This window comes from Gymnodraco acuticeps, unplaced genomic scaffold (assembly GCF_902827175.1).
Source record: "Gymnodraco acuticeps unplaced genomic scaffold, fGymAcu1.1, whole genome shotgun sequence".
Taxonomy (NCBI): Eukaryota; Metazoa; Chordata; class Actinopteri; order Perciformes; family Bathydraconidae; genus Gymnodraco; species Gymnodraco acuticeps.
The window spans coordinates 151,006-163,407 of NW_022989807.1; positions in this window are offsets into that span (position 1 = coordinate 151,006).

Below are 12,402 nucleotides of genomic sequence, written 5' to 3' on the forward strand. Positions count from 1 at the left end.
TCGCTGACGGGCCCTCGCTTAGGACATAAATAGGACATAACGCTTTTTTACCTGAAATACTTTATTTACTGATTGCCTTTAAATTACGCTCACATAAAAATTAAAGGCATGATATTTGATTAAAAACCCCCATTAGTTGTGGGTATACTGTGAAGACAAGTATATTAAAAAAGCATGGAAAGTGGATTTTAACTTTAACTCCTCCTTGTGTCACTAGATGGAGCCATATGATCATTTACTGTGAGTTTGATTTCAATAAATAGATTTAAATCACTTGAAAAATAAACTCTGGATTCACAAGACACAAGTTAAAGAGTAAAAAAAACAGAGTGAGGTTTTGAGAAAAAAAAATATTTTTAAATCTGCAAGAATTCCATTTAGAGCCTTCACACACAACGTGTCTGTTCCATATATACAGTCTATATTCATGGTTACATATTAATGATTTCACACTCTATTTATTTTGTCATATTTGCATACTTAATGTTTTAATATTATTATTTGGATTTGTTTCTAATAATTGTACTTTTCATAAGAATTTGAAATGTATTCCATAATTTTACTTCTTTCATATAATTTGCACATTTCTTTGAATTATATTTTCTTCTATAATTTGTGTTTTGTTTTTTTACAGAATGACTTTTGGACTTTTTCTCAGAATTGAATTTGTTTATTTACTTTAATTACTGTCAGGATGTGCCATTTTTTTATTTACAGTTATTAGTATTTGATGTTTGTACTGAGGCAACATTTTGACCTCAGCTTATTCCCCACTGAGCATTTAGCTCTCTCTCTCACTCACACACACACACACACACACACACACACACACACCACACATACACACACACACACACACACACGCACCCACGCACGCACACACGCACACACACACACACACACACACACACACACACACCACACACACACACACACACTCAACTCACTCACTCACTCACTCCACACACACACACACACACACACACACACACACACACACACACACTCACACACACACACACACACACTCACTCACTCACTCACTCACACACACACACACACACACTCACTCACTCACTCACTCACTCACTCACACACACACACACACACACACACACACACACACACACACACACACACACACACACCACACACACACACACACAGGAGCTGAGCTGTCTGCTGCCCTGCAAAGATTACTGAGGTTTACATCCTCCTCCTCTGTCATCTAAACATATTTGACAAGTTAATACCCAGGTAGACACAACTGCAACACACACACACACACACACACACATACACACACACACACACACACACACACACACACACACACACACACACACACACACACACACACACACACACACACACACTGCAGTAAACAGTAGAGATATAAGGAGGAGGTAGGAAGGAAATGTAGGTGGATGAAAGGTAAGGAAGGAGTGAATTAAGGAAGGAATGTAAGAGTAATTGCATAGGGATTAGTAAGGAAACGGAGGAACAAAGAAGGAAAGGAAGGAAGGAAAGTTACATACATTGGATTTGGTGACAATCGCTCCACTTTAGAATAAAGTAAATAACTCTGTCCCTAATGCTACTTTTCCTTAGTCATCACTCCCTTCATATCTCTCACTTTCTCTCTGTGTTCTCTCTCTCTGACACTAATTGGCTTCTGATGCATTTTTAATGTTCAGCCACCACGTGTGTGTGTGTGTGTGTGTGTGTGTGTGTGTGTGTGTGTGTGTGTGTGTGTGTGTGTGTGTGTGTGTGTGTGTGTGTGTGTGTGTCTGTGTGTGTGTGTGTGTGTGTGTGTGTGTGTGTGTGTGTGTGTGTGTTGCCGTTTGAAGTAAATGTGGTGAGTGGATGTCTTTCAAAGGGAAGATGAATAAAAGTATGCAGTAAGTAGAGTTTCCGTATTAAATAAGGGAACAGCAGAAGAAGACAGGAAAGACTTAGGGAAGAAAGCTTTCAGATGTGCAGCTCCACTAACTTGGAACAGTCTGCAAAAAGAATGGAAAATTACCAAGCTAGTACCACTACATGTTTTTAAAGCTCGGTTGGATGCTACTCAATCAGATGCTGTTGGAACCTGTACTTGTGGTTAGATATGTAAATTGTAATCCCTGTACATTTTGCTGAATGATGTCTTTTGTTGTTCTGTTGTTTGTCTTCTTGTGGAACCTACTGCTGCAGGTCTCCCTTGAAAAAGAGATCATTGATCTCAATGGGATTTTACCTGATAAATAAAGGTTTTGAATTGAATTGAGGAAGTAAACACTAAAGGGAACAGCAGAAGAAGACAGACAGGAAGTAAACACTAAAGGGAACAGCAGAAGAAAGACAGACAAGAAGTAAACACTAAAGGGAACAGCAGAAGAAGACAGACAGGAAGTAAACACTAAAGGGAACAGCAGAAGAAGACAGACAGGAAGTAAACACTAAAGGGAACAGCAGAAGAAGACAGACAGGAAGTAAACACTAAAGGGAACAGCAGAAGAAGACAGACAGGAAGTAAACACTAAAGGGAACAGCAGAAGAAGACAGGAAGTAAACACTAAAGGGAACAGCAGAAGAAGACAGACAAGAAGTAAACACTAAAGGGAACAGCAGAAGAAGACGGACAGGAAGTAACACTAAAGGGAACAGCAGAAGAAGACGGACAGGAAGTAAACACTAAAGGGAACAGCAGAAGAAGACAGACAGGAAGTAAACACCTAAGGGAACAGCAGAAGAAGACAGGAAGTAAACACTAAAGGGAACAGCGTAGCATAGCATAAATGCTATGAATGAACCCTGGATGTGTGAATATTTAATAAAAACCTTCAAACAACACAGTAGCCTATGTCTTAAAGGATAATAAATCAAGTGCTGTGCAACTGTGTGAGTCTACAAGAAGATCAATGGGCCAAGCAGGACGTTTGCACACATGATTATTGAACATTTCTCAAGTATGATAGGAAACAGAAGATGAATTACGGAAGATGCTGTCAGTGGTTTTTCACAGAACCATGAAGTGTGTTTTCATAAATACAGCGTATGGTTTGATTCATTATTCTTGCATGTGTTACAGTTTGTGAAACATTGCTTCTATTTTATTATTCATGTTAGCTTCTGTCCTCGTTTCCAGTCTTTATGCTAAGCTAAGCTAACTGGCTGTTCCTGTACTTCCATATTTTGACAACTATCCGGTAGTCAACATGTCGGTTATGAATTAGTGACGAAAACAGATTCAATTTACGAGTTACCATTTGACAACATGTTTGAATTAAGAAAACATTTAACTACACAAATTGTGTGAAAATGAAATAGGAAAAAAAAGATAAAGAATCTAAATAAATCACTTTAATGGATAAATGTAGAAACAAATAATAAAGAACAGGAAATATTAATTTAAAAAATGACAGAAATCCACCGAATGGAAAACGAGGAACAAAAACAAGAACATATTAATCATAGAACGGAATATATAATTTAATCGATGACAGGATTCCATTTGACAAAACAAAACAAATGAGACAGGTACCGAAGAAAACATAATTATCATGGAAATTACTTTGTTTCAAATGACACTTTTGTTTGCATCATTACACACGCGCTGTGTGTGTGTGTGTGTGTGTGTGTGTGTGTGTGTGTGTGTGTGTGTGAAACAAACAGGTACATTCCACAGTTCATTTCAGTACGAATGGGAGCAGAGTGTGTTTACAAATGTGTTACCTGGAGGCATTTCAGTAATCATTTTAATAACTATTTTCCCCCTGTGCCTTCGCTTGAATGTGTTTTTAATTGTGTGTGTGTGTGTGTGTGTGTGTGTGTGTGTGTCTTCAAAGTCTCCAACTTCCCAAAAATGTCCTTACTTGCCTAACTTACTGAAAAAAATCCATGTCATGGTCCTTGTTTTTGTATATGACCTCGATTTATTATCTACATTTCTGAAAAGTAACAGTTACTTAACACAAAAGACGTCACTTTCCAACGATGTCAAATACCAAAAGTCATTATTTTCAAGGTCCAATACCTTAATTAACTCTGCCAAAAGACACACACACACACACACACACACACACACACACACACACACACACACACACACACACACACACACACACACACACACACACACACACACACACACTCACACACACACACACACACACACACACACACACACACACACACACACACACACACACACACACACACACACAAAGGCGTACACCTTTGAAGAATTATCCTCCAGCAGGACATTTTAATTAAAGGACCACATCAGTAGTTCTGCATGTTTTGTAGCTTCAAGGCAGTCAATGGTTTTCAGCCGATATCAGAACACAATTAGAGCTCAGTTTTAAAGCATTGGTTTACACAGTACAGAAAAAGGACATTTTGTATAGCTGTTACGTATCCTGGTTAAAGAGGTACACCCTCTCCTGTAGTGTGTTCTATAGGTTGTAGTGCATGTTAATGGTCTGCAAAGGCTAAAATCCCAAGTCCCAAACCAATCAGAGCAGACTGGGCTCTGGTTTCAGACAGAGGGTGAAAATAGGTTCTGCAGCACAAGCAGTATGAGTATTATATGAGACAAAAACACTTACTGTAGTTTGGTGTATTCAGTGAAGTACAATTACATATGAGAAGCATGTTTTTAAAGTTGAAAAGGTTACGCAAAAGTTCAACTTAGCCTTGAATAATGTACGTCTGTGGATTAAATCAACTAAAGGCATCTGGACTAAATATTCATCCAGAGATATATCCCCACAGAGCAGAGGTGGGAAGTGCAGTACAAAACAAAAAGAGTTTCATACATTGTTGTCTCACTGGATGGGGGGGGATTACCATTAGGGGGATATTGAATGTTTCTGAAGGCTTCCTGGGATTTGTTTACAGACTCAGGATCTGTTGGGCTCATGCATTATGAATGGTTTGAAGGATAATGCTTGCACATAATCTCCTGACATATCTTTCCTGCGAGGACAGCTCTGCTTAACAATGTATTTACTTGAAAACACAACACTTGAAATGTCAAGCTTCCAAAGCCTTTCAAAAACAGGTTGGTCGCGTTAAGTAACATCTAACTTCCTGTGTATCGAGAATATCTTTGGTTAAATTAAAGTAGAGGCACTACATACTGATATACACCTGAACATCAGCAGGAGAGGACTCTTTAAAGTAGAGACACTACATACTGATATACACCTGAACATCAACAGGAGATGACTCTTTAAAGTAGAGACTCTACATACTGATATACACCTGAACATCAGCAGGAGAGGACTCTTTAAAGTAGAGACTCTACATACTGATATACACCTGAACATCAGCAGGAGAGGACTCTTTAAAGTAGAGACACTACATACTGATATACACCTGAACATCAGCAGGAGAGGACTCTTTAAAGTAGAGACACTACATACTGATATACACCTGAACATCAGCAGGAGAGGACTCTTTAAAGTAGAGACACTACATACTGATATACACCTGATCATCAGCAGGAGAGGACTCTTTAAAGTAGATACACTACATACTGAAATACACCTAAACATCAGCAGGAGAGGACTCTTTAAAGTAGAGACACTACATACTGATACACACCTGAACATCAGCAGGAGAGGACTCTTTAAAGTAGAGACACTACATACTGATATACACCTGAACATCAGCAGGAGAGGACTCTTTAAAGTAGAGACACTACATACTGATATACACCTGAACATCAGCAGGAGAGGACTCTTTAAAGTAGAGACACTACATACTGATATACACCTGAACATCAGCAGGAGAGGACTCTTTAAAGTAGAGACACTACATACTGATATACACCAGAACATCAGCAGGAGAGGACTCTTTAAAGTAGAGACACTACATACTGATATACACCTGAACATCAGCAGGAGAGGACTCTTTAAAGTAGAGACTCTACATACTGATATACACCTGAACATCAGCAGGAGAGGACTCTTTAAAGTAGAGACACTACATACTGATATACACCTGAACATCAGCAGGAGAGGAATCTTTAAAGTAGAGACACTACATACTGATATACACCAGAACATCAGCAGGAGAGGACTCTTTAAAGTAGAGACACTACATACTGATATACACCTGAACATCAGCAGGAGAGGACTCTTTAAAGTAGAGACTCTACATACTGATATACACCTGAACATCAGCAGGAGAGGACTCTTTAAAGTAGAGACACTACATACTGATATACACCTGAACATCAGCAGGAGAGGACTCTTTAAAGTAGAGACACTACATACTGATACACACCTGAACATCAGCAGGAGAGGACTCTTTAAAGTAGAGACACTACATACTGATACACCTGAACATCAGCAGGAGAGGACTCTTTAAAGTAGAGACACTACATACTGATATACATCTGAACATCAGCAGGAGAGAACTCTTTAAAGTAGAGACACTACATACTGATATACACCTGAACATCAGCAGGAGAGGACTCTTTAAAGTAGAGTCACTACATACTGATATACACCTGAACATCAGCAGCAGAGGACTCTTTAAAGTAGAGACACTACATACTGATATACACCTGAACATCAGCAGGAGAGGACTCTTTAAAGTAGAGACACTAGATACTGATATACACCTGGACATCAGCAGGAGAGGACTCTTTAAAATAGAGACACTACATACTGATACACACCTGGACATCAGCAGGAGAGGACTCTTTAAAGTAGAGACACTACATACTGATATACACCTGAACATCAGCAGGAGAGGACTCTTTAAAGTAGAGACACTACATACTGATATACACCTGAACATCAGCAGGAGAGGACTCTTAAAGTAGAGACACTACATACTGATATACACCTGAACATCAGCAGGAGAGGACTCTTTAAAGTAGAGACACTACATACTGATATACATCTGAACATCAGCAGGAGAGGACTCTTTAAAGTAGAGACACTACATACTGATATACACCTGAACATCAGAGGAGAGGACTCTTTAAAGTAGAGACACTACATACTGATATACACCTGAACATCAGCAGGAGAGGACGCTTTAAAGTAGAGACACTACATACTGATATACACCTGAACATCATCAGGAGAGGACTCTTTAAAGTAGAGACACTACATACTGATATACACCTGAACATCAGCAGGAGAGGACTCTTTAAAGTAGAGACACTACATACTGATATACACCTGGACATCAGCAGGAGAGGACTCTTTAAAATAGAGACACTACATACTGATACACACCTGGACATCAGCAGGAGAGGACTCTTTAAAGTAGAGACACTACATACTGATATACACCTGAACATCAGCAGGAGAGGACTCTTTAAAGTAGAGACACTACATACTGATATACACCTGAACATCAGCAGGAGAGGACTCTTTAAAGTAGAGACACTACATACTGATATACACCTGAACATCAGCAGGAGAGGACTCTTTAAAGTAGAGACACTACATACTGATATACATCTGAACATCAGCAGGAGAGGACTCTTTAAAGTAGAGACACTACATACTGATATACACCTGAACATCAGCAGGAGATGACGCTTTAAAGTAGAGACACTACATACTGATATACACCTGAACATCATCAGGAGAGGACTCTTTAAAGTAGAGACACTACATACTGATATACACCTGAACATCAGCAGGAGAGGACTCTTTAAAGTAGAGACACTACATACTGATATACACCTGGACATCAGCAGGAGAGGACTCTTTAAAGTAGAGACACTACATACTGATATACACCTGAACATCAGCAGGAGAGGACTCTTTAAAGTAGAGACACTACATACTGATATACACCTGAACATCAGCAGGAGAGGACTCTTTAAAGTAGAGACACTACATACTGATATACACCTGAACATCAGCAGGAGAGGACTCTTTAAAGTAGAGACACTGCATACTGATATACACCTGAACATCAGCAGGAGAGGACTCTTTAAAGTAGAGGCACTACATACTGATATACACCTGAACATCAATAGGAGAGGACTCTTTAAAGTAGAGACACTACATACTGATATACACCTGAACATCAGCAGGAGAGGACTCTTTAAAGTAGAGACACTACATACTGATATACACCTGAACATCAGCAGGAGAGGACTCTTTAAAGCAGAGACACTACATACTGATATACACCTGAACATCAGCAGGAGAGGACTCTTTAAAGTAGAGACACTACATACTGATATACACCTGAACATCAGCAGGAGAGGACTCTTTAAAGTAGAGTCACTACATACTGATATACACCTGAACATCAGCAGGAGAGGACTCTTTAAAGTAGAGACACTACATACTGATATACACCTGAACATCAGCAGGAGAGGACTCTTTAAAGTAGAGACACTACATACTGATATACACCTGAACATCAGCAGGAGAGGACTCTTTAAAGTACAGACACTACATACTGATATACACCTGAACATCAGCAGGAGAGGACTCTTTAAAGTAGAGACACTACATACTGATATACACCTGAACATCAGCAGGAGAGGACTCTTTAAAGTAGAGACACTATATACTGATATACACCTGAACATCAGCAGGAGAGGACTCTTTAAAGTAGAGACACTACACACTGATATACACCTGAACATCAGCAGGAGAGGACTCTTTAAAGTAGAGACACTACATACTGATATACACCTGAACATCAGCAGGAGAGGACTCTTTAAAGTAGAGGCACTACATACTGATATACACCTGAACATCAGCAGGAGAGGACTCTTTAAAGTAGAGACACTACATACTGATATACACCTGAACATCAGCAGGAGAGGACTCTTTAAAGTAGAGACACGACATACTGATATACACCTGAACATCAGCAGGAGAGGACTCTTTAAAGTAGAGACACTACACACTGATATACACCTGAACATCAGCAGGAGAGGACTCTTTAAAGTAGAGACACTACATACTGATATACACCTGAACATCAGCAGGAGAGGACTCTTTAAAGTAGAGGCACTACATACTGATATACACCTGAACATCAACAGGAGAGGACTCTTTAAAGTAGAGACACTACATACTGATATACACCTGGACATCAGAAAGAGAGGACTCTTTAAAGTAGAGACACTACACACTGATATACACCTGAACATCAGCAGGAGAGGACTCTTTAAAGTAGAGACACTACATACTGATATACACCTGAACATCAGCAGGAGAGGACGCTTTAAAGTAGAGACACTACATACTGATATACACCTGAACATCATCAGGAGAGGACTCTTTAAAGTAGAGACACTACATACTGATATACACCTGAACATCAGCAGGAGAGGACTCTTTAAAGTAGAGACACTACATACTGATATACACCTGGACATCAGCAGGAGAGGACTCTTTAAAGTAGAGACACTACATACTGATATACACCTGAACATCAGCAGGAGAGGACTCTTTAAAGTAGAGACACTACATACTGATATACACCTGAACATCAGCAGGAGAGGACTCTTTAAAGTAGAGACACTACATACTGATATACACCTGAACATCAGCAGGAGAGGACTCTTTAAAGTAGAGACACTGCATACTGATATACACCTGAACATCAGCAGGAGAGGACTCTTTAAAGTAGAGGCACTACATACTGATATACACCTGAACATCAATAGGAGAGGACTCTTTAAAGTAGAGACACTACATACTGATATACACCTGAACATCAGCAGGAGAGGACTCTTTAAAGTAGAGACACTACATACTGATATACACCTGAACATCAGCAGGAGAGGACTCTTTAAAGCAGAGACACTACATACTGATATACACCTGAACATCAGCAGAAGAGGACTCTTTAAAGTAGAGACACTACATACTGATATACACCTGAACATCAGCAGGAGAGGACTCTTTAAAGTAGAGTCACTACATACTGATATACACCTGAACATCAGCAGGAGAGGACTCTTTAAAGTAGAGACACTACATACTGATATACACCTGAACATCAGCAGGAGAGGACTCTTTAAAGTAGAGACACTACATACTGATATACACCTGAACATCAGCAGGAGAGGACTCTTTAAAGTACAGACACTACATACTGATATACACCTGAACATCAGCAGGAGAGGACTCTTTAAAGTAGAGACACTACATACTGATATACACCTGAACATCAGCAGGAGAGGACTCTTTAAAGTAGAGACACTACATACTGATATACACCTGAACATCAGCAGGAGAGGACTCTTTAAAGTAGAGACACTACATACTGATATACACCTGAACATCAGCAGGAGAGGACTCTTTAAATCACTCTTTAAAACTTTGTTGAACAGCGACGTCCCGCAGAGATGACAGAAGGACGGAGAGTCGGAGACTTTAAAATAGACACTGTATTTATATTCTTGTCACTCCGTCCTCCTCTTTTCTAATTTGCCATTGGACATCTTTGTCTCCTCCGTCTGTAAACACCAATCATCTTTTCCTCTCCGTCTCATCGCCTGACATTTATCTCTTTCACAGTCTGACTGTTCCTTTAATATATGCACACTTCTGTTCTCTTCACACTGACCTTTGTTCCCTTGAACAAACTACTTTCATCGACTTTGTCTTCAAAATCCATCACGCTGTAACTCTGACATCCAGCGCTGCCGTGGAGGGAATCTTAAACTCTACGGGGAGAAACGCTTGAGAGAATACTTGGTCTTCTATCTTGCAAAGCTCAAATATTTTACATTATTGAAACACACTTTCATTATATGAAGAGTTCAGGGTCTCAGGGTATTGTGCAAGGCTCATTGTCTCTAGGGAAACATGGGAACACTTTGGAAAAGGACTTGGAAAGTGAGGACATATTTGCACAATTATGACATTTCTAAAAAACAAGGAGAAAAGTTTAGCAAAATCAAGACTTTCTTGGATAGTTTGAAGGATTTTTTTTGAACGAAATTAGAAGTGAGGACGTATGTAAAATTGTAGTTTTATTTGGATTGTGAGTTGATTTTGAAGAAATGTATGAAAGGTGAAGTCGTCAAAATGAAAACATGGCAAACATGGAAACATTTTGGAAAAGGACTTTGAAGGTGAAGGCTTTTTATAATGTGGGGAAGTTAGGACGTTTGGGAAGGAACATCTTTTGGAAAACATATTGGAAGTTATAGTTGTTCGGATTAGGCGTCCACAAGGCAAACCATCGCGTAGCGTTCAACTCTCTCAAATCTGTGAAAGAAATGTTCACAACGCTGACAACCGCCGACCGGTGAAAGTGTTTGCTGAAAAATAGAAGCGTTTTTCAAAGTAGCTAGGCGACCTTTGCATGGATCAACACAGATATCTCTGCATAAGAGAGCAGAGTTCATGATGGGTGCGACAACTCGAAAAACGTCTTGTTACACCGTTAACTACGTTAGTCCGTGACCAAGTCCGGTACTTATTTGAACCCAAACCAGAATGGACTTGCAGATAAAAGCCAATGAAGTGCATCAAGGGTTTTCGAACAAGAGATAAGGAAAGAAGAATTAAGAATACACACAATGCACGTGTATGTCTATCGTCACTGCTGTCATTTTGATGATGCTCGTCAGTGTTTCACATCAAGTGTGTAAGACCTCCATAAATCCCTCTCTTGTTTGAGCCCTGCTGAGATCCACTGACGCTCAGCAGATTGTTGCTGCCGCCCGAGGTCATCGTTCTCCACGAGACCAGAAGGTCAGCGCTTTTTATTCCAGAAATTAACTGCTGCCCCTGGTAATAATGTGTGTGTGTGTGTGTGTGTGTGTGTGTGTGTGTGTGTGTGTGTGTGTGTGTGTGTGTGTGTGTGTGTGGCGGGGGTCACCTCATAAAGGATTTACACTCTGCTGTGGTGACACACATCAGAAGAAGAAGTGGACACCCAGGAAACAAACTTTAACTTAAAAGCAGTTTCATTTAAGAATATTCCAATGGTTTTTCACATTAAATACGTTTAAATATACAACTTAATGTCACATTCATATAAGATTTTTTTGGAATTTTTGGATTTGTAATTCATCTTCAAGTTGTTTCTTAAGTTATTAATATCTGTCATCAGTTAACTGATTCAATCTAACCTTGTTAGTGTTCAGTTACTTTCATTGTTTCATTATTTCACCAAAGATATAAATAAATCCCCAAAACAATGACCATATCCTGATCTTAGTTTACAACACATTTCTAAAAGCTATTTGTTTGGTATTTTAAGGTAAAATAAACGTCTAAAGCAAGGTTTCAACGTTTTTGAAGGAAATTGTTACTGGTGTTTTGAATGGCTTTATTTCTACATTTGAAAAGCTGCCTTTTTGAACAGTGTGCTGTAACCCACATGTTGCAGGAAAAACATCATTAACATAATCAAAAGGAACCCTGTTGGCGGGAGAACAGCTCAGAGCCGCTGGCAGGAAAA